Consider the following 24,333-nt stretch of genomic DNA (forward strand, 5'->3'; position numbering starts at 1 on the left):
CATCTTGTGGTCAATGATGACCCCCAAGTCTCTTTCTTCTGTAGTGCTATCCAACATAGCACTGCCAAGCCTACAAGGATGCTGCAGGTTTTTCCTCCCAAGGTGGAGAACCTTGCATTTTTCGGTGTTAAGCATATTCTGGTAGTAAACACTTGAAAATTTAGCGATACAAAGTTCTTAAAAAGTAAGATAGCTCCTGTAAGCAAAGGATTTGCTTGGATAGTAACAGGGAATAACAAGAATGACCACTTGTATTCATAAGTATATTCTGAAAGGATCCCAAAGCATGTTACAAAGTCTCCTCTCTCTGTGGTGTATATATCAAGACAGACTAACAAAATCAACAGAGTTCTAACAGTGTGAACTAGGACTGTGCGAATAAGGAGGTATTCAATTCAGATTTAGATTCAGCAGATTCGGAGGACAGTGATTTGATTTGGTGATTCCAATCACTGTCCCCATTTGATTCAGCCAAATCAGAATTGGAAATTCGGCGCTGATTCAGAGATTCGGATTGGCCAGGGAAAGGCAGGCACAGCTGGGGAGCTGCAGGTTCTCCTGGGTGGGGGGAGCTGTGGGAGAAGCTCCCATGGCTACCCTGCTCTGCCTGACCCCATCCCCTTCCTGGCCCCAGCCCCCCAGCAGTTAAAAAAAAATTAAAACCCCCGCACTCACCAGCTCCAGCAGCTGCAATCATTGCCTCTGAGGTCTCATGGCAGAGCCCCCCCACGCAGCGAGTGGCAGCAGAGGGCCCTGGGGATCGGCCCCCCTCGCCTGGCACCCATGTGGCAGCTACCTCACGGTGCAGGTGCAGCACGGCCTGGCAGAGCACTGTGCACTGTTTGGGAGCAGGGGCTGAGTGGTGCTAGACTTTGGGTGACAGGTGGAGCTGCCCCAGCTCCCAGACAGTGCACAGTATCCTGCCAAGCTGCACTATAGTCACATGAGGAGACAGATGCCGTGCAGGTGCCAGGTGGTGGGGGCAATTCACCCTACCCCCCCAGTGCCCTGTGCTGCATGTGGGGGCTCTGCCATGAGCCCGCATAGGCTGATGCAGCCAGAGAATGTGGGACTTTTTCTTTTTTAAAAGTGCAGGGAAGCTGAGGCTGAGTTGGGCAGCCACGGGAGCTTCTCCCATGGCTCCTTCAGCTGTGCCTGCCTCTCTATTTAATTTAATTTAATTGAAATAATGAAATTATTTTTTAATATTTGAAAATAGCACCCAGAGGCTCATGAACAGTATCAGGATCCTGCTGTTAAAAAAGAGAGAGATTTACAACAGTGGAAGCCTCATAAATTGATGTATTAGATTAGACAAACTATAAGCACAGTCCCTTACCATATATATTTTTATAAACTAATGCCCCATCTGCAAAGACTCTCACATAGGCAATGTGTTAGAGGGACACCTGCCTCCCCAAGACTGCTGCCATTGAAGCCGCCGCCAGGTTTTGCAGGCGGTCGCTACTCACCATCGCCACTGACACGGCTGCCGGCAGCTGCAGAAAGTCCCTGCTCACCGCTGCTGACAGTGCAGATGGCAGTTGCAAGCAGTCCCTGCTCACCATTCAGAATGCCCCCACACCTCCCCTGCTGCAGACACTGCTGCGGTTGCATGCAGGTCACCTGCATGCAAGTCACTGACCTGATTGCATGCAGGTCACCTGTGGGCAGTCCCCACTCGGCCTGCCCTCGCCGCTGACATCACTGCAGCCGCCTGCATGTGGTTCCCACTTGTTGCCGCCACACCCCCGCTGCCGCCACAGCTGCTGCCAGCCTCTGGGGGTATGCGTCGTTCATGGACTCTCACATGGTTAAACTGAAGGCATGAGGTTAGCCCTCTTTAAATTCAGTAGAATAACTGACATGCTAAAGGACATAGCAACTCCACAAACACTGAAACTTTAGTGACCATCTTGACAAATCACATGGACCTAACCATAAGGACTGTCCCTTTAAATAGTATTAGTTCTCTGCATATTGTGGCACTTCATCTCTTACCTAACACCCTCTTTTGGCATTTCATGACCTGAGTTATAAGAAATACACTACCAGCCACAGACACCAGCACATGTTCTCTGAGGGCAAAAACAGTATATGCTTTCAAGCCCTTGTGACCTGGCACCTCTTTCCACCACTAATAAAGCGTGGCTTTTATGAAAGCACATGCATGGTTTAGGCAGCTGTTTTTATGATCACCACTTTTATAACTTTTTATTATTTATTTATTATATTTATACTGGATATGATTCTTGGGCTTGTTTGCTGTGGTAAGCATAGAAATAGAACCAACTTGCTCTCCCAGAATTCTGGCAATGAGCCCTTTTGTCCCAATAAGATGCTGCAGTCATCTTTTGGCTCTGAGGCTTTTGCACTGTACAGACTGGAATCCGCAGTGGCTGTTTAAGGCTAGGGACAGAAGTTATACATAAACTGGCTTAAGTCATCAGAAACTGGTTTAAACCTGTAACAGAATAGAAGTTCAGTACACATAAACCAGTTTCAAAATGGATGAAACTGGTTTAAGATATGCTACATTCAACCAGGTTTCACAGTAAACTGATTTGGGTCAAACTGGTTTTTGAAACTTCTGTCCCACAACCCTTCCTGGTTCAAGGTAAATCAAAGTCTCCAGCATCCCAGCATGCTTTCCAGCCCTGGGCTGGGCTGGCCTTGGCTGTCTGCTCCAGCAGAGAAGGGTTAGAGGGGTGGGGAGGCAGGGACTGCCACCCCAAGCAAATCCCAGCTGGGGTCTGAGGCCAGGGAGGGAGGTTTAACTTCTCTTCCCCCAAATACAGAGCTGCCCTGCAAAAAACTTACTGCTGGCTACAACTGTAGACTATAAGTCCCAGAGCCACCTAGAAGCAGGAAGAAGTAGTGATGAGCAACTCTGCAGTGTCCTGCTACTGTGATTCTCAACTGCAAATCCCAGAGATCTTTTGGGCAGCAGGAAGAGAAAGTGAACACACAGCTCATGATGGCTACGTGCCAGAGAGCCATGCTTTAGCACCCCCAGGCCTCTGGCCTGAGCCACTGCAAGTATGTGGCTGCACTTCCTGAATCAAAAGTGAACGTCTGACCAGTTCTTTCTCAGTTTAATCTATACAAGTTTAGACTAATCTTCAAAAACTGAATTAGCCTTGATTGACTGATTCAGCCTTGGGCTTTTTGATTGTCTGTACTTAGCCTAAATGTAGGAAACATGCCTTTCCCTCCGGCCTTTATAGATTCTGGAATGCAGATGAAAGAAGAGAAAGGAAATTTACAAATAAAAAGGAAATAGCACAATAATCAAACAGCTAGTGCTCTATTTAATGTTACATAATATGTGCATTTCTCCTAGGTGTTATTTTGTCCTTTTTAGACAGAAACATAATGCTAGCTTTAGACCTATGCTGGAATCCTGGCCCCACTGAAGTAAGTGGGGAGTTAAAGTCTAGGGTCTTAAAGACTCTCCCAAATCTCCCTGCTCCAACCAGTATTGCCTGTGTGGAAATCACATTCTGGCCTCTACAGGGCAAGGGTTAGTAAGTTGTTTTTACTATGCATAGGAAGAGAGCATGAGGACTTCTATTTCCCTAGGATATCCATCCAGCGCCCAGATACAATGCTTCCTATAGCACTCCCTGGGTCTGATCCAAAGTGCACTGAAATCAACAGAAAGTCTGTCAGGCCCTCTGAGCATTAACAGGTCATTGGGTGTGCACACACAATGGTGCTCAGGCTGGTAGCCAGGACCTCAACCTTTTCCACATGCGCCTGCAGGCTTCAGGCAGCAGGCTCTGGTAAGAGGAGATGCTTCTCTCAAAAGCAGGTATAAGGCATGCTCCCTGCTTCCCAAATTATTCCACTTACGTGTGCCCTGTATGTTACGTACCTCTTCCACAAATGCTGCTAAAGGACTTTCCTCGCCCATCCTTCCTCTAGTGGTTGAAACAGCAGGAAAGGCCTCGCATGAGGATACAGTGTTACAGCGTCCAGGTTGGGCAGCATCCTGCTCACTTGGGGAGACACTGTATAACTGGAGCATTAGCAACAGCAGCAACAGTTCATGTTACAAAGACCCTATTTAAGTCAGCAGTTTTGCTTTCTCAGGTCAGTGTAATAGTTAACCCAATGCAAGGCATTGGTTTTGGCCTTTGAAATTCCAAGTACCATACTTTGCATCCTGTGGTGGAGCTCAGTTTTATTTTTGGCTTTGAGACACCGCATGCACTGGCTGCTTTAGGAAGCAATTATCTTCCTCAATATGCTGTACTGCACAGTGTCACTGCAATTACAACTTCTCTCTGCCTTGCCCTAGAAAAGCACGAGGACAGAATGGCAAAAAGCCATTATGACCTGCTGCATTTACCCACCACTTGTTCCCGGACATATCAGTGGCTCCTCCAAGTGCACCAGACAGAAAGCAGTCATGAAAGCTAAGGACAGACATTACACATAAACCGGTTTAAGTGATCAGAAACTGGTTTAAACCTGTAACAGAACAGATGTTCAGTGCACGTAAACCAGTTTGAAAATGGCTGAAACTGGTTTGAGATAAACCTGACTGCATGTAGTATCAGACTGAACTGATTTGGCTCAAACCAATTTATTCAATATCTGTCCCAGGCCCCTTGCTAATTTAAGATAAACCAGACTGTCCCCTGGGCAGGGCTCTCTGCTCCACAGCACACCTGGCTCCTCCTCTTTGCTCAATGGCTGGATCTCCCGCAGAAACTGCAGGTCCAGCAGGGTCTGCCTGACTTCCGCCTGCTCTCCGCCCTCCCCTGCTCACTGCTGAAGCAGGGATTCCCCCCTCCCTCCCTTTTCCCACAACACAGACCTAAGCCCCACAGACCTTAGGCATATGGTATGCTAGCTAATGCTGAGAAATGTCTGTGTGTGTCTCCAATTTCACTGGGACAGGCAGACCACTTAGGGATTTTTGGAGCTAATCAAGAGGTCAGCTGGTAAGCTGATTAAGAAGAGTTTGAACTAATGGAGAGATGCTACTGTTTTGCTGATGAGGTGATAAACACTGTTATCAGCCTCATGCTGGCTTTCTTGCCCATCAGTTTACGGCATACCATATAAAGAAGCAGAGAGAGGGAGATTGAAAGGCTCCATATCATCAAAAGCTGCATGCACTGCACATCCCTCCTTGCCTCAGAGTACTAGCAGGGGGCTGGCAACACTCCCACCTCTTGAGCAGCAGGCAGGGAAAAGCCTGGGATGATACAGGCAGACCTCTCTAATCAATGCATCCTGCTGGGCCTGGCAATACCCACCTCAGCTCAGCATTGGAAGGAAAGGGAGGGCTGCTCTAGTGGGATCTGGCTTCTAGACTGACCAACTGCAGGCACGTGCCTGAATTTCCTCAGTTGAGAGAGCATGCCTGTCCAGTTCCAAACTGGTTCAGCCTAGCCAGGTTAGACTAATCTGCAAAGATTGAATCAATTCAGACTCAGGCTTTTTGAATGTCTGTCCCTAGCTGAAAAGGGCGCTAGAGATCACCTCAGAGGCCACCAACATGTTCTGCCAAAGCCTGCATTGAGAAGGGTATAGTATGGTATGGTAGCACCCCAGCCTAGCAGCTGATCCAAGGGGCACTCTGGCTTCCTAGACTGGGCTGGCTTCTGGGATTGCTGGCAAACCACATGCCGGCATGGTAGCTGCAATCCACTCATTGGCCCTGCACCACACCTTAAAATAAGAAATGCTGTAATAATCCTTAGAACTCATAGGGTATTTTTTTTCATTCACAGAGCAGTAAGTAGCTTTAATTCTGTTACTGATGGACAAGCTGAGGTACAGACTTGCCTACACTCATCCAGTGAGTCTGTAGTAGGAATGAGAATGGGGCCCCTGTCTTCAAATCCCAATGCTCAAGTAGATGTGCTCAGTGACAGATGCTCTCTGCTTAGGAATTAACCATCATGATCAGAAATACAGACTCAGTCTAGATCATAGACTGAAAACCTGGGTTTGACTCACACAGGAGGGAGATGATTTCAGACTGCAGCAGAGTTTGCCAAACCTAATATTACATTTTGGATCCCATACAAGGATTATTGGATAGAATTAAATATAAAATAAAAGGATTGACTGCCATGTATAACAGCAATAATAACAAAATAAATTTATAACCGCACTGCCCTCTCTTACTTTTATTTTAAAATCTTAACAATTAACCTGTCTACTGAAGCTTCCACATCAGTGCAGCAGATGTGGTAATATTTAACCTGCTTCATAAGATACCACAGATGAAAGGCTCTATAATGACTGTTATCCAATGTCCACACAAAAAAAAACTCTCTGATCTTTGCCAGTCTTGAAACAGAGCATATGTAACAGAGGATTTTAATTGTGTTATGCCATGAAAGCCAAGGATTTCTCAACAATGGCAATAATTGTGTTCTCAAGGGATTGGACAGAATCCCTCAACATGATTTGTGGCAGAACCCTCCTGAGCTGTTGTAACACTACTCTATCACAGGGGCTGTCAAACTTGGGTGAAAGGGAAACTACATCAAGAGGATCAAGTTCTCACATATAAATTCGAAGGGAGAGGCTGCTTTCCTAAAGATTAAGAAAGAGGAGTTTGTGGTTAACGCACCAGCTGGGGCTGCTGCAGTTCCCTAGTGTGACCCTATACCACCTTGTCTCCTTGTTCCAATGTTACAAACAGAAATTACAGATAAGCCAATATAAATGATCGCAAACCAGTTCAAATCTGTAACACAACAGAAGTTCAGTGTGCATAAACCGCTTTCAAAATGGCCAAAAGCAATTTAAGATAAACCTGTATGGATGTAGTATCAGACTTAACTGATATAGGTTAAATCAGTTTACTGAACTTCTGTCCCAGATCCCCTCTGGATTAAACTTAAGTCACAGTCCCCAAGCATCCCTAGATACTTTGCACCTTCCTCACAAAGCCTCCCTCTCAGGGTGGGTGCAGTAGTGTTGGCCCAAGATGCCTGCTCCAGCTAAGCAGGGAGGCGTGAGCCAGCATTGCCTAGCTTTTGGCCTGGGCCACTGCAGGCATGTGGCTGCATTTATGGAATCAAACATGAATGTCTGTTCACTTGCTTAATGGTTCAATATATGCAGCTTAGACTAACCTGAGAATCATTCAGCTTTGGGCTTTCTGACTGTCTGTACTTAGCCCAGCTGTAAAATGAAGATAAGGCTTGTTTTGTTTGTCTTATCTATTTACATTAGAAACATTTCAGAGCAAAAACTGTTTTCCCTAATTCTGTGTACAGTGCCAGCAAAATGGGAACATAGCTTTTTTGTTCGTTGGGGTCAAATTGCTGTAATACAAGATAATAATATGTCAATTCCCTGGCGTAAGTATCCATGGTAATACTGCACTTCACTGACTTAACAGTTTACCAGCTTACAGTTCTTATGCTTGGCATCCAATAACCCTGCAAAGTTAGTAGTGAAGTCACAATAATTGATTGGCTGGATACATGGAATAAAGCTAATGCAGTGTATGTGGAAAGAACTCACTTCGCAATATAGGCAGGGCTGAGCATCTCAACTGTAGCAGTGAAGAGTTTTCTCTAGAAAGCCAGTCTGACTAACACCCTGTAATTTCACCATGTTCAACCTTATCATTTGGTTGAAGTGACCTAGTATTATGCACAGGGAAGACAGAGAATCAGCTAAATATATTCATCCTGTTAAACCCGGATAGAAACAGAGGGCACCTGAACTTGGGTAGTCACCTATATTTTAAAACCAGTAAAATCAACATTCTGCATTTGGCAGGTGTCATTAGTAGGATCACACCTGTTTAAACAGAGATCTCTTTAAAATGTGCTATACCTGAATCTGATCAGAGATAAAACATGCACAATGGCCTCTGCCCCAACACATGCACTCCAACAACCGTTCTCCCCACCATCCAAAACCTGTGATCAACTTCCTCCACTTAGTGGTAAGAAAATTATGCTTGCATTCCAGGCCAGTCAGAGGTAACACTACTAATGCAAAAAAAAAAGACTAAGCAGTTGCTCTCTCCCCTCTCACCCAGGATCCCACCTCCCCTTCCATTCAGGAGCTACATGGACATTGCGATGATTGCTCACATGGAAAAGTTATACCAGAAAAATACAATAATTTGTCTTCTGATGAAATGAGTTGACAGAACATGAAGAAGTTAATGTCATGTGACCAGCCAGTTCTGCATGAAGCACTAGAGAGGTGCTCCACAAATCACTGTTTCAGAACACAAGAGCTAGAAATTATACTGTTGGGTCCAATTAAACATTTACACTCTTCCCTCCACCAGATCCACGGGGAACTCTGACATTTATTATTCTATTTTATGTTGGTGCTGAATAATCTACAGTTGCTTAAAACGCTTCCAAAGCATCTTCTCAACCATGCCACATTATTTAATTAGCTCAGGCATGATAAAAACCTTTCTAAGCACTTCAGGCAGAGGATTTTACCATAGAATAGGGGTGGACAAAATACAGCCCACGGGTCCCTTGGTCCCACCTGGCACAGGTACCATCCAGATGTGGCGAGTCCTGCTGCTCCCTGGGCATGCAGCGGTGCTCAGGCAGCTCCACAGCTGGCCTGCCTTTCTAGGTAGCACAAGTGGCAGTGACTCCTTCCATCTGCCTCCACTGCTGGCCCCAGACCTACGGTATAGGTGGGGACATGTTCTACACAGCCCCGACCCCGCACACCCTATGCCCATCCAGACTCAGCAGTGGCAGTGTGGGATAGAAGCTATTGCTTAGTGTGGGATAAAACAGCCCCTTCCCCTTGCCACTGCCGGCCGTTCTTGCTGCAGCCACCCAGAGCCCATGCCAGGATGCCCTATGTCTACGCCACTGTCACCACTGTCTCTAGGCTGCCCAGTGCCACCAGAGCAGACACAGGGCAGCCCGGCACAGGCTCCAGGCAGCTGCAGCAGGAAAAGCTGGCAGCGGTGAGGAGGAGGGGCTGCTTTTCCCTTGCGCTAAGCAACAGCTGCTGTCCCACACTGCCGCTGCTGAGGCTGGATGGGAGAACCTGGACAAGGCATGGGGCACACAACCCCCCCACAGACTCACCCACTCATAGCCACACACCCTACATACACATACGTACACCCCCTACAAACCCCATACTCACCCCCCATATCCTCCCACCCCTCCACTCCCCCACAATATACAACAGTAAGACCTCATTTTGAGCAATTATGCAATCATCTCTATGTACACCATGCAAATGCACACAAATCAGGACAAAAATATATTTTTTATATAAAATTAAAATGTTATTGTCAATTTTGATTTTTAGTACACAATTTGGTTTTTTTTCTAGTTCCAAGATGGCAGACCTTCTTTCCAAAAGGAGTGCTTCTGGGGGCAAGGGGAGGAACTTCTCATGGCAACGGTCAGGGGTTACGGGCTGGGGCTTCTGGTCCCAAGATGGCGACCAGTGGGGCAGGGCACCTGTCAAGGGGCAGAGCTACCTTTGCGGCCCTTGACAGCTCATACTCGTTAACATACTCATTAAGTGGCCCTGCAGCTGAAATAATTGCCTGCTCTGGTCTACAAAGCCGGACCCTTAACAGGCACAGTTCCACTGACTTCGAGCTGAAGATCTGGTCTATAGGAGAAAGCAGGAGCTGCCTCTCTATACTTAATGCTGCAGAAGAAAAAGATCCGAAGTCCTTCACGCTACTAAAATGATGGGGTAGGAGGGCTAGGTGTGTTCTTTCCTGGTCTTCATGGAAAACTGTTTATGCCACACAGAATGATATCAGATTACACTCCGTGGTATATGAGGTCAGCACAGGCAGCCTCCAGGGAAAGGAGAGCATGTAAGAACTTTGGATGGTGCCATTTTGCTCAAGCTAGTTTGAACTAGAATCTGCTCCCTCCTGCTGGCAAAAATGAATTTAGCTCTTGCATTAGCAATTGCTTGTTTGAATTAAAATCCTCAACAGCAAACCTGGTACAGTTTAGAAGTGAGAATTTTCTAGATGGCTACGCTCTCTCCCCCACAGCCACTTTGTGCTGCAAATGTTCCATGTCGTAATGTCAGCCACTCCCATACAGTTCCTGACCAAGAAAAGAAACTCTTATACTTTTGAGTAAGCAAATGAGAGTGTTGTATATAACATGATAAGCAGTTCTCTATTTGTGTCAGAGGAACAGAGACAGATTATGAGGGAAAAACTGGTACCAGTAATGATGAGGAAAACATTATTTGGAGCATCTCAGACAAAATTTGAGTTCAGGGGACAGTTTCTTATGAAACTATACAAATCAGAAATCAAATGGGTAATGTTTAACCTCTGGGGAGTCCCATTGGCTACAAAGTCAAACAAATGATTTGCATTCTTACATTAGGGGACCTGACCTCCTCCATCCCACAAAAAGAGAAAAGAAAAAAAGAGAACTCTGTGCATGTCTATTTAAAATCTTATTGGTCAAGAAGGAGTGCTTTCAGACATCTAATGTCCCTCCAGCCTGAAACTTGAAACTGAGGGTATCGGCACAAGAATTTCATTTAATTTTATTTTAGCACATTGAATCCTGATCCACACCAAGGTTTCCTAAGTGTTATGGTGGGACAAATAAATAAATAAATAAATAAATAAAGCATCAAAATTTATTGGTTACTTCCTTCATAGGAATCCAAAACATTAATAAAGAGTGTGGGTCACACTTCAGGACTTATCTAAACAAACAGCTTTATTCTCCAAACACAATTTAAGAGCCTAATAGTTTTTAATATAAACAAACTGTCTCCTTTCAGCACAGTTATATAAAACACTCAGGTTACAATATTTGAAAATCAGAAACTACAGTCAGTCAACCTGGAAAGCAATTTCAGTGCATTAAGAGACTTTCTGTAGGGATATCAGGATGGCTTATATCGTACATTACGGCAGTGAGAACCTGACAGATCCATGAAGGCTTGTGAGCCCCAATACTCCAAGCAGCTGAGCATGTGATCAGCATCATAGGCACTTGTAGCTCTTCTGAATTTATTTACTGGGACTAAATACTTGCTTCATGAGCACAAGTGTTTACAGGTTAAACATTTTTGTGTTAAGACATTTCTCAATAGGCATTTCCATGCCCATATTCATTATATTTCATCATATTTCACAGTATATTAGCCTTTACATTTAGTAAAGTCTTGCAAACTAATGTCTGCCTTGTGAAATCTTTAATTGTGGTTCAACACAATTTCTCAAAACTCTAGGATCCCTTTTCACAGAACAAAAGCTTCATATTGTGCTCCTCTCCATGCTCACAAACCAAGAGGAATTACACCAGGCAGCAGAATCCACAGGAACATCTCCTGCACATGGAAGCTATGCAGGCATTTTAAAACATGGGTTAGTTCCCTACTAGTCTGAGGCAGGGTGAGGCTGGTGCACTCTTGGCAGATAGAGGTGCTGTCCTTGAAAAGACGCATCAAACTAGGTCCACAGAAGCTGTGGTCATTAAGGAATCGATAGAGCTTTTTGTCAGCCTGGATTCCATCTACCTGTGTTCCAGCTACTGAAACTTCTTCTAGTTTTCTGAAATTAGTGAACTACTTTAGGGACAGAAGTTACACAAACTGTTTTAAGTAATCAGAAACTGGTTTAAAACTGTAACAGAAAAGAAGTTCAGTGCACATAACCCAGTTTTAAAATGGCTGAAACTGGTTTAAGATAAACCTAATTGAATGTAGTATCAACTGATCTACTGATCAACTGATTTGGGTCAAGCCAGTTTATGGAACTTCTGTCTCAGACACCTTCCTACTTTAAGTTAAACCAGAGTCCCTCAGTATTGCTTTCCAGCCCTGGGCTGGGCTGCACTGCCTGCTCCAGCAGAGAAGAGTTGGGAGATGGGGAGGCAGGGACTGTCACCCACCCCGTGCAAACCCCAGCTGGGGGCTGGGGCCAGGGAGGGAGGTTAAACTTTCCTTCCCCTGAGTACAGTGCTGCCCTGCCCTGCTAAAAACTTACTGCTGGCTACAACTGTGGACAAATCCCAGAGGCACCTGGAAGCAGGAAGAAGAAGTGATGAGCAACCCTGCAGAGTCCTGCTGCTGAGTCCTGCTGCTGTGATTCTGGACTGCAAATCCCAGAGACCTCGGGGGCAGCAGGAAGAGAAAGCGAACATACAGCCATTGCTCGCTATGTGCCAGAAAGCCATGCTTTAGCACCCCCAGGCCTCTGGCCTGAGCCACTGCAAGTATGTGGCTGCATTTCCTGAACCAAAAATGAATGTCTGGCCAGTTGTTTCTCAGTTTAATCTCTGCAGTTTAGGCTAATCTGCAAAGAATGAATCGATTCAGGCTTGAGCTTTCTGACTGTATGTACTTAGCCCTAATGTACAAGTATCTCTTGCCAGCATCACAGGGAGGCTTCAGAATTTAATTGTGAGCAGTTCCAAGATGGATGAGAAATGCTATCTAAATGCACAGTATTTTTAAACACCATTAAGGCTTAATCTTTCTGGGATGAGCACTACTGTTGTGACTCACCACTAGAAGAAGTCCAGATGGTGGCATAAAGGTACCTTTGCATGCATTACCTCCCTGCCCAAAGGCAGAAACCACAGTGATAAGCTCACTGGATGGCCAATGGACCTCTCACGTAATGGGTCAAATATTGATCCTTGGGGTTCCAGTTCTGAATATACACTTGGAAATTTTCTGCCTTTTTCCACCAACCACTAGAACAAACCTTGGAACTTCCAATACCAATCTGAGCTCTCTCTACACTGGCAACATGACATTTTTACAGCTTTTTTTGCTGGTGCTCTTTCACATGCAGTTTGTACATTTTCATTTTACTTATTTGGCATTTCAGAATTTTTCACGCTATTGTTTAAAAAAAGAAAGAAAATTCAGGCAAGTTTTAGTACACAATTGATTTTTAAATTTACCTCTTACACAAGGAGTCCTTTTATCTTTTGCACACATTCACCTTCTAGATTGTCAAGTTCATAAGTGCTTAGGAGGCCACACTGATGGCTACTTATCCTTAGTCTTGGTCACAACTTTCACCACTGATGTATTCTGCTCACAAATTGGTCCTACACTGAATAAATAGACTTCTATCATTCACGTATCTGCTGCAAAGGATAGTTATGCTGAAAAGGATGATATACTTGTATTTGGTTCAACTCACCTGTATGTTCTTCCTCCGCTCCCTAATAAGATGCTATTTGAAACTGACTGATGTTACTGGTCTAGAAGTAAAAGCAGAAGCTCCATTCAGTCTACAAAAGATGACTGGGAGAGAGACGACAGTTTCATCAGTTTGCCTGCATTCTAGAAAACACAGCCAAGATGAACTGTCAGTCCTGGGGATCCTTCTCAATTGGTGCCAAATACAGTCTGACAACTACAGTAGCTACTATTTACTTCTTGTAACAACACTGAAAGTGTTTTGGCTCCCAATGAAGAGGAATACACAAGTGAAGGAGAAGTGCACAGATGACAGCTATTGCCAATGACAGACCATTTTCCAGTGAGGCTTAAACCCTTTTTTCCTTTCTACACCCTCTACCTTATCCAGCATTAGGCGGGAAGAAGTGAGGATAGCTTTTAAGGCCACGTGTAGACGAAACAAGGGGCATGTGTGCATGACGCTCTAAAGCAAGTTAAATGCTTTTGCACCGCTTTAATGGTGCTGGTGTTTGCACATATCGGAGGCATGTTGTGCAGTAAAATTTCAGCCGCTGTAGCAAATTCGCCAGCGTAATGCACCTTAAATCCCTTGGGGCGCAGTAAACTAAACTCCTCTGAGGAGTTTTAGTTTGTTGCTCTACAGCCGTGGAGTGAAGCACCAGACTCCATGCAGCCCTGGGGCCACTCTGCCTGCCAGCAGCTCACCCTCCCCTCCCTGGCACTAGAGAGGCAGGTAAATTCGGGTGTGTGAACGACACGGGGATTTAAAGGGCCCTAAACTGAAGTGGTGTTTTTAAAAACCCACCGCTTCAATTTAGGGCCCCTGTTTCATCTACACATGCCCTACGATAGCAATCAACACGGCTCCAAACGGTAACCCCGACGCAACAACACCATAGGTTCCACAAGTACGTGCCACACAGGTGACTACCTGACAGGAGTTGACCTCTGTCCTGTCACAGCTGTAAGCAAAACACAAGGATCCTTTGGAAAGCTATGTGAGAATGCAGGCTGGCAAACCAAGCTCAGAGTCAGCAATGGTGATGGAACTATTGCGTAAACCTGACAGCTCAGTCTGGTGCTCTATGCAGCCACAAAACTCTTTCAGGCTATCAGTCCCTGTGAGCCCCAACAATAACATCTGAGTGCGGACTAAGGAAGTCCTCAAGATTACGTTTACAAGCACCATGATTAAATAGCTGTTCTCACCCTCGGATAAACCTGTCTGAGGATCTGAACTGCATTTCCTAGCACAGCTGCAATTCAAGGCAATTCTGGAGGCTCCTTTTGGCTTTCCAATAGTCCTGCCATCTTTCCTTTCTAGAGTAAAACTGTCTTTTTGTTCTGTTCCTTTTCTTCATTTTGAAGCATTTCCTTGTTCGTGTATATATGTAAATATGTAAGTACTACTCCTCTCTTACCCTCTTTCTTTGCACTTGATAATCAAAGCCCGGGAGCTGGTGTGACCCTAAGTTCAGCTTGCCAAATGTCATTAAAACAGCAGGAAGATCCCAAGTAATAGAATTTTGGATTATATTTGGAAAACAGCCAACTACGCCCCTTTCTTTTTAGCATGTGCAAACAGATTCAGTTACTGAGAATGGGTGCGTGTGAGAGGCGCTTTCTCACTGGACATTTCTGGCTGTGATAATTGAATAACATCTGGCCTTGAATGCCAGATTCTACTGCCGGACATACTTGGGGTCTGATTCTAATCTTCCTTACTCCAGGTCAAATCCAGATCAATTCCACTGAAGTCCAAGTCATGCTGACATGAAACTGCTTCAAGATCAGATTTAAGTCTGCTGATCAGTAATTTGTTTTTCAACTGTCCCATTGAAATGAAAATTAGAATGGGATATAAGATAACTCCATTTTGAAGGCATCTGAGAATAATGATCAAGAGAAGGGCAGATGTAATAAGCTGAAGAGATGGGTGTCAAATTCACTTTTTGCCCTGGGTCAGATCCAGATCATAGGACTTCTCATAGGCTAAATGCAGCCTGGGACACAAGGTGACAGCAAGAATGGATCCAGCAGTGGCAACAAACAGCATGGCAGCAGCGGCCATCAGGGCAGTGACATCAACTGGGACAAGCAGCCACAGGTCAGGCCATAGCAGAAGTGGCACAAGCAGTGGCTAGCCAGCAGGCTATAGGACAAGAAAGGGCTGTGTCACCACAACCCTCACTCAGCCTGCCATGATTGCCATGTCCATAGGTGCCCCCAATCCTCAAATTCCATGGCAGGCCCTGTCTGTCACTCGCCACACCCCAAAGTCACTGGCTTACCAGTAGTCTGGTGAGTCAAATAGAACAGCGTCACAAGCCAGATCTGGCCTGAAGACCATGGCTAGAGACAGATTTTCAAAAACCTGAGCCTGGATTGATTCAAATTTTGCAGGTTAGTCTAACCTGGCTTGGCTGAACCGGTTTGAAACAGGACAGACATTCTCTCTAGACTGAAGAAATTCAAGCACATGCCTGCAGTGGCTCAAGCTAGAAGCCGGGGGGGGTGCCAGAGCAGCCCTCCCTTCCCTTTTGCAGGAAGCTGAGCCGAGCTGAGCTGAGCTGAGGGGGCATGGCCAGCCCCCAGCAGGACTCTCTCATTAGGGAGGTCTACCTGCAGGGTCCCAGGCTTTTCCTTGCTGGCTGCTCAAGGGGCAGGAGTGTTGCCAGCTCCCAGCTGCAGGCAAGGGGGGTGGGGGGTGCAGTGCATATGAAAGCTGTTGAAATGTAGCTTTTCAATCTCCTTCCTTGCTTTGTCATACTGTCGGCAGCAAACTGACAGGCAAGCAAGCCAGCTAAGGGCTGATAGTGATAACAGTCTTTAATCACCCAATTACCAAAACAATGGTCTCTCCCCATTACTTCAAACTTAGACAGCTTACCAGCTGACCTGTTGATTAGCTCCAAACAGCCCTAAGTAGTCATTGTTCTGTCTCCCTGCCCCAGTGAAATTTGAGAGAAACAGACACAGAGGCACCTCTCAGCATTAGCTAACATACCACATGCCTAGGGTCTGTGGTGCTGGGGTCTATGATGTGGGAGATAGGAGGGAGGGAAGAGGAGATTTCCTGCTTGAGCAGTGAGGGGGCTGTAGGGCTGGCGGAAGCCAAGCACACCCAGCCCAGAGAGCATGCCGGGATGCTAGGGAACTCTGATTTAACTTAAACCAGAAAGGGGTCTGGGACAGACATTGTACAAACTGGTTTCAGCTAAATCAGTTAAGCCTGATACTACACTCAACCAGGTTTATCTCAAACCGGTTTCAGCCATTCTCAAGCCAGTTTATGTGCACTGCACATCTGTTCTATTACAGGTTTAAACCATTTAAACCAGTTTGTGTGTCATGTCTGTCCCTAGCCCAAATGTTTGATAGCCCTGGTCTAAGGTAAAGATCACTGAGTAGAGAACATCTCCACCATAACTGGCTATGCCAAGGGAATCAGGATTTTCCAAAATTCAGTAAATATCAATACTGCTCCATTTCTTTCAGCACTCTACAAATGTGAAAATTTACCACTCTTTCCTCTGGAGCTGCTTTCTCTGAGAGCAGAAATGAATCAAACTGACAGTTCTGAGAATCAGCAGTGAAATGTCTGCACTTCACAGATGGAAGATAAGCAGCCTAGCACAAGACAAGGAAGGATTCTAGATTTGTGTGCGTCTGTGTCTACACACTTATATATATTTGAATCTGAATGCATCTGAATCCTTGTTTGTCACTGGAGTTAATCTAAAAGGAATTAAACCACAGGACAACAAGAAAAGCTCATTTTAAAGTCCATTAGAAGAAACAACACCAACTAACCAACAGCAGCTAAAACACCAATCTTTGGAGGCCAAATTGTGTTCATTCCCTCATAAGCACCTACTACAAAATGTTTCCTTCAAAGGGCTTTGGATCAGGCCCATCCTACTGATTCCTATAGAATGTAATAGGACTAGATTTATAGGGTTCTAGAGGGTTTAAAGCAGTAAGTCTCAATCTTTTTAGCCTCAAAGCATCCCTGGTTAGACCTAAGGCATTCCTTCTTAGGCTCAAGGCATCCCTCAGAAAATGCAAGCTGTTAGTTTTCACTCACTGTTTGACTATGGAAAAATAATACAGCCATTTTTCTGTAGCAACGAACCCAAAAAAAGGCAACAGGACAGAATAAATTTTAACACAATGGATTCTTGTATGAAACCACTGGGTTCATCTTGTGAATCATGTTTGCTCACCAAAACACCCCTAAATTGTTTTCAAGGCATCCTTGAAATGGTACCCTGATTGAGAATCATTGTTTATACATTTCAGACTAACCTTGACTAACTACCTCTAGCTAAAGAAATTTAACGGTTTATATGGAAATTGGTAGGGGGAAAAAACCCTGTAGAACTTAATAAAGCCTTTCTGTAGCTTATTTTTTTTTAAAAGACAGGTCATAGAATTATTTCCATGCTATTTAATTGTATAAGCTGGCCCAAAAAGAGCCAGCAGACCAAGTAATGTTTCGATTAAATTCTATAGGATTTCTCCTTAAGGTTCATACGCCTGTGCAACATTTACATTATTTTTAAAAGGGCAAACAATAGCCCTTTGTTTTTAATCAACAAAATCCCAATTCAATCTCCTTTATACTAAATTTAATAATATTATCTATACCCAGCTGCAGAATGGTTAACGCCTTTGCTAGGCTGAAAGGTCAACCTTATTTGCTTATACACTCTATTGATACATCAACTTAATCATCATCTGTATAGCAGGGACACTGCTTCCCACCCCTCCAAGTTCTGAAACTGTACCCAGCACAACGGAGAAGAGATTTTATCACCCTGGTTGCTTTTGGCATGTCTCTGTTAATAAAAGCATTAGCATCACTGCACCATGAACGTAATTTTTTTAAATAATAGGTAGATGTTATTGAACTGCTCCAACCAAGGCACACAGAGCTATGTTTTAAACATTTCACTTGTAATTCCACAAAGGCTTGGTTTCAGATAACAACTGGTTGGCCCTGAATGACAGCATTATTCACTCCAGATAATTTTCACAAGGATCTCATAAGAAACATCAGGCTTTACTGATACTGAAGTTCAGTTCTTGGGGCACAGACTTTATCTAGCTACCATAGTGGCTTGGCTGTGCTTGTCCTGATGCCAAGACACGCTCTCCAATCATTTGTATTTCCCATCTTCTTTACTGGTACCTCAAGCAAAAGTGATTATTGCCATGCGGCAAACCCCTGAGGCACCCATCATCACCTGAGATCCTGAGGACCAAACTAAAGCAAGATAACATCTCACAAATACAGGAACCCAGGACACAATGTTTAACTGGGCTCAGAGTCCCCAGCTGTTAAGGAAAGTATGGAAGCAGCATCCTGCTCCTCCAATTTAGACTTTATGTTCTATGGGACAAGAAGCTTGTTTAGCTACTGTACCGGTTGAGTTTTACTTCCCCTGAGGCTAAGACAGAAGTGAGGAGGAGTGAGAACTCAATGAAATCAAGTCAACAAGAACCATCGTTCTTAGCACCTATGAATACCAAGCCTGATATCTCTCTTACACAAGCTATGAACTCTTTTTCTTTCAATCATCCACACACCTTCCCTGACCCACATTCTTCTTTAGGAATAATTCTTCATACAGAGTACACGTGAGCTTTCACATTCACACACCATCATTTTCAACAGAATCCAAGAACTGATTCATGCTTTGCGTTCCCCTAGAGCTGGCTGTAAAATATACAGTAGCACAAGTGAAAGGAATTATCCACTGGAGACTTAAATCTTCACTATGGCCAAGCCAGTACTTTCCATTTTAAAAACCAATGTAACAGTCCTTTCTGCAGGATAACTGGCAGTCGACCCCCTTTCACTCTGATAACTGTACACGCTGCCATCACCATATTCTCTCAGGTTCACAGAGCCAGAGTCCATGGCTGCTGTGGGATGGCTCTTCCATCCGTGATAAACAGTATTCATGAGTTCTTCTCTAGGTGCACTATGAGAGATAAATCTTTTAAGGGGATTCTGTGCTTCAGAAATCATATTCAATTCTACAGTCCTAAGTGTTTATAAATGACATTTTCTAGGTTTATAAATGGCATTTTCTAGGTTTGTTTTTTTAAAAGTTAAATTCAGAATTGCATTAGGCATCTAAGTACCCAGTATATATGTGCAACTATTATTTGTACACAACTGGATTGTTAAAAACAGTACAGATTGCCACTGGCTTTAATACTTATGGCTATTGCACAACGAATATCACAGTTATATCCAGAAATTTATGAGTGACAAGGGCACTACAATTAACACAGTGGATTACAATGCCTATCAACTAAGTTTACTGCCCTATCAAATTATATGATCCCACACCAACAGCAACTAATGGCATTATTTTAAACATTCAAGCATTGCATCCAAACAAATAAAAACCTCGGTAATCGAGCACTTCTAGATGAAAGGCCAGAATCTATAGCATCCTATAATAATCAGATGTACAAAATCACAGGTGAATGAGAAAACAAAAATGAACTGTTCACTCAGTGGGATCATGTATTCTAACTCATAAAGTAGTTCTTCTGAAGATGGAGCAAAGATCATCTTGTTCTCTCCCCACCACCAAGCTCTGAACAAGGTATAGCCTGTAACATGAGTGGCACCTCTGTCCAGGAGCCAGCCATATCCTATGAATGGACGTCTGTCTGTCACTAGTCTCCAGTGTTACACTTAAACTCTCCCCTATGGTGGCCCACAAAGGGACTGTCTTCATAACTGTCAAGTACCAGCCCCACAGTCACCTCGCCTCATAATCACTAGCTAAGTTCACATAGATATCTTTTTCACTATCTCTCGCTATCATTGGGATGAAGGATGGATTAAAGGCAGAGGGCTGACAGTGCTGGGGTCTATTCCAGTCAGTGCCACTGACTTGCAGCAAGACTGAGAAAAGCCTCTCACATCTTAAATTTCAAGTTTACCCAGCTGGAAATAAAGCATAACATTTGCACTTAAGGCTAAATTAATCTATCTATATAAGGTGGTTTGAGATTCTTTTACAATTTAATATTTATAATATTAATACTCCGTGGACAAGAGATGTATTTTCCACTGAATGCATAGGTATGTGTGTGTACGTTTCATTTATTTTTCTAATGTATGACTTTTTTCCCTAAATATATATAAAATGTTTATATAAATTAGTTTTGTGGATGGAACCAAAGTGTATTGTCATGTTGCTGTTCCAGTGTACAAACACGAGATAGTACATCACTCTACTCTCTAATGACGTTGTATGTGGTCAAAAACAAATTGTGGGCAGGGCAGGGGGAGGGGTTGTGTCCTGCAGAGAAATGTTATTAATGTAAGTGTGCCTTGGACTGGAAAAAGTTTGGGAAACACTGCTCTAGGAATCCCATGTTACAGGATTCCCTACTACAAATAGGGCTAGAGAAAAAAATTACACATAAACTCGTATAAGCGATCAGAAACCAGTTCAAATCTGTAACACAACAGAAGTTCAGTGCACATAAACGGCTTCCAAAATGGCCAAAACTGGTTTAAGATAAGCCTGAATGGATGTAGTATCAGACTTAACTGACTTAGTTTAAATAGGTTTATTGAACTTCTGTCCCAGATCCCCTCCAGATTAAAAAAAGTTAACTCACAGTCCCCAACATCCCAGGATGCTTTGCACCTTCCCCACAAGCTCCTCCTCACAGGGTGGTTGGGCTAGCGTTGACCCAAGCTATCTGCTTTAATCAAGTAGGGATACATGCTCTAGAGCCCCCCAGCTTCTGGCCTGGGCTACTGCAGGCATGTGGCTGCATTTCTGGAATCAAAAGTAGATGTCTGTTCACTTGCTTATTGGTTCAATCTACACATCTTAGACCAAACTGCAAAGATTGAACTGATTCAGCCTGGGGCATTCTGATGATCTGTACTTAGCCTACATGCCACAAATTTTAACTCACTGGGTAACTACAGCACTGGATAACTGGATAAATCCTTCTTCTGTTTCCCCATGCTAGCTGTCAATATGGTACTCCCATTATCGCAGTCCTTACTCAGGCAAACTCCTATCAGAAACAGTGCATAAGGTATGCAAACCTGGGGGTTGATCCTAAGCATACAAAAGTTATCAGAAAAGCTAACTACACTTTATCATGCATCAGCAGATGCACGACAAACAGAACCAAGGAGGTGATACTTCCCCTCTATCAGGCGCTGGTCAGACCGCAGTTGCAATACTGCATGCAGTTTTGGGCACCACACTTCAAGAGGGATGTGGATAACCTGGAGAGGGTCCAGAGAAGGGCCATTTGTATGGTTAAGGGCTTGCAGGCCATGCCCTACAAGGTGAGACTAGGGCACCTGGACCTCTTCAGCCTCTGCAAGAGAAGGTTGAGAGGCAACCTTGTGTCTGCTTATAAATTCATCATGGGGGCGCAGAAGGGAATTGGTGAGGCTCAACTCACCAAGGTGTCCCCAGGGGGTCACAAGAAATAATGCCCATAAGCTAGCAGAGAGCAGATTTAAACTGGACATTAGGAGGAACTTCGTCAGTTAGAGTGGCCAAGGTCTGGAAAGGGCTCCCAAGGGAGGTGGTGCTCTCCCCTAACCTGGTGGTCTTCAAGCAGAGGTTGGATGGGCATATGGCTGGAGTCATCTGAACCCAGCACTTCATGCAGGGGGTCAGACTTGATGATCTATTGAGGTCCCTTCTGACCCTAACATCTATGAATCTATGAAATACTCCAGCGGTTTTCAAATTTCCTAGTCACAGAACCTTTTCATATCACTTAATTTGCCATGGGACCTCTACCTCTTCCTAAACACTGACATGGAGCCAGAGAACTTGACGCAGCAACAGCAGCACACCAACTCTCAACCCACTCTGCCATTACCCCCAGTCTGTCTGCAAACTCCCCAGGCTAAGTACAGATAGACAGAAAAACCCGAGGCTGAATTGATTCATTCTCTGCAGGTTAGTCTAAGATGCGGAGATTAAGCTGGGAAACAACTGGACAGACATTCACTCTTGATTCAGGAAATGCAGCCATATAACTGCAATGGCTCAGGCCAGAAGCTGGGGAGCACTCTGGCATGTAGCCAGCATGGACTGTGTGTTTGCTTTCTCTTCCTACTGCCCCCAAGGTCTCTGGGATTTGCAGTCCACAATCACAGCAGAATGACTCTGCAGGTTTGCTCATCACTTCCTCTTCCTGCTTCCAGGTGCCCCTGGGATTTGTAGTCCACAATTGCAGCCAGCAGTAAGTTTTTAGCAGGGCAGGTCAGGGCAGCTCTGTACTCAGGGGAAATGAAGTTTAACCCCCTCCCTGGCCTTAGCCCCCAGCTGGGGTTTGCTTGGGGTGTGGGTGACAGTCCCTGCCTCCCCACATCCCAACCCTTCTCTGCTGGAGCAGACAGTACAGCTCAGCCCAGGGGTGGAAAGCATTCTGGGATGCTGAGGGACTGTGATTTAATTTGAACCAGGAAGAGGTCTGGGACAGAATTTCCATCAACCAGTCTGACCCAAATCAGTTAAATTTGATATTACATTCAACCAGGTTTATCTTAAACCAGTTTCATCCATGTTGAAACTTTCTGAAACTGATTCCGTTACAGGTTTAAACCAGTTTCTGATGACAAACTGGTTTGTGTGTAGCTTCTGTCCCTAGCCCCAATGACCTATTGCAGAATCCCAGGATTTCATTGAACCACTGCAATACTCCAGTGCTCATCTGTGCCACTACAAACACAGCTGTCAGAGCTGTGTGCTCAGTTTTCTCCAAATGTCTCTATTAGTACTTTCTTTTCATTTCATTTTCTGCTCCTGGCTCTAGGTTGCACTTACAAATCCTACCTGACATTAAAAGGCCCCTGAATACGGTTTTCATTGAGCAGCAGAAGAAATCTTCAACTGAGCTGTAAAATTTAAGAATTCACAGGTGAGCCACAAAAACTGGTTATATATTTCTGAATTTCTGTACAGAACCTTTTTCCTTGAGCAGTAGCTAACACAAATTCAATACCAGGCCTTCAGGTAATCTCCAAGTTGACCAAATTCAAATGCCACCATCACTTCTTTTAACCCCACTGGCAGATGATGACAGTATTCTGCTTGACTAAGGAAAACTAAAGCTCCATCTCTGATGACTGGCACCGCTGTCTCTCCAGGCAATTGCAATGTGGCAGCGTTGATCTTGTTGCCAAGTGAACTTGCTGCATCAAGTGATGATCTGTTCAGAAGATTATCTTGTTAGATGGCCATATTACTGGAATATACTCTTTGCCAAGTAATCTCACCTGTAGCTCACTGCAGATTTTGCAGCCTTTGGGCATCGCACAGTGGAAAACATCCATGATCTTTCCAGCTGTGCAAAACCTGGATGCTGCCTCTGTACTTGGTGGATCTGTTCAGGAAAGGGAAGCCCATGTTCATGGGTTCCCCACCTCCCACATTCTATTTGATCTGGTCTGAGCTACATCAGAGTCCCAGGTTTGGCTTGATAACTGAACCTGAATCATTGCTTTGCACTTGCACTAGGGAGATTAAGTTTAAAAACCAGTAAGGAGGATATGCAGCAAAAGCACCTCCTTGGAATAGGGAGCTGCTTTCTCAGTTATGTGGCTGGGGAGGAACAGCAGAAATCCCATGGACCTGTAGTTGTGAAAGCTTCTTTTCATTAATCCCTTCTGCCTTCAGAAAGTAAACAGTCATCAATACCTTATGTAGTCCACAGTATTTATCTGCCACACTTTCCACTGGCTCCCCTCACACTTCTCTTCCAAATCTCCAGAGGTAACACACCTCAGTAGAAAACTTCAGAGCCTAACGAATTTCTTTTTTCATCATTGAAACAAGTTCAGTCTAATCACCAGCATCAGATCATGAAACTCATGAGTCACAAATTATGACAAAACATCGTAAATATTCCACTGGTATCAGTTTACATTTTTTTAAGAAGCCACTACCATTTTTCTTTCTGGAAAGAAAGAAAGAAGCTTGCTGCCTTTGTAACAAATTGCATTTAATGACCCTAATGTGTCCAATATATTGCCAACACCAAACACACAAAAAATAACTAGCTTGTAACATAGTTTTTGTATGAACCATATGCTTTATAGATTTCATAGACATTAGGGCTGGAAGGGACCTCAGGAGATCATTGAGTCCAGCCCCCTGCCCAAAGGGCAGGAAGTCA

At 44.4% G+C, this 24,333-nt stretch overlaps 1 protein-coding gene across 1 annotated transcript in view; it reads right to left on the minus strand.

Moving 5' to 3' along the window:
- Positions 1-24,333, minus strand: part of MOB3B (MOB kinase activator 3B) — a 171,443-nt gene that overhangs the window by 110,517 nt on the left and 36,593 nt on the right. The window lies entirely within an intron of this gene.

The sequence above is a fragment of the Crocodylus porosus genome, unplaced genomic scaffold (assembly GCF_001723895.1).
Source record: "Crocodylus porosus isolate Cpor-Errol unplaced genomic scaffold, CroPor_comp1, whole genome shotgun sequence".
Lineage (NCBI taxonomy): Eukaryota > Metazoa > Chordata > Crocodylia > Crocodylidae > Crocodylus > Crocodylus porosus.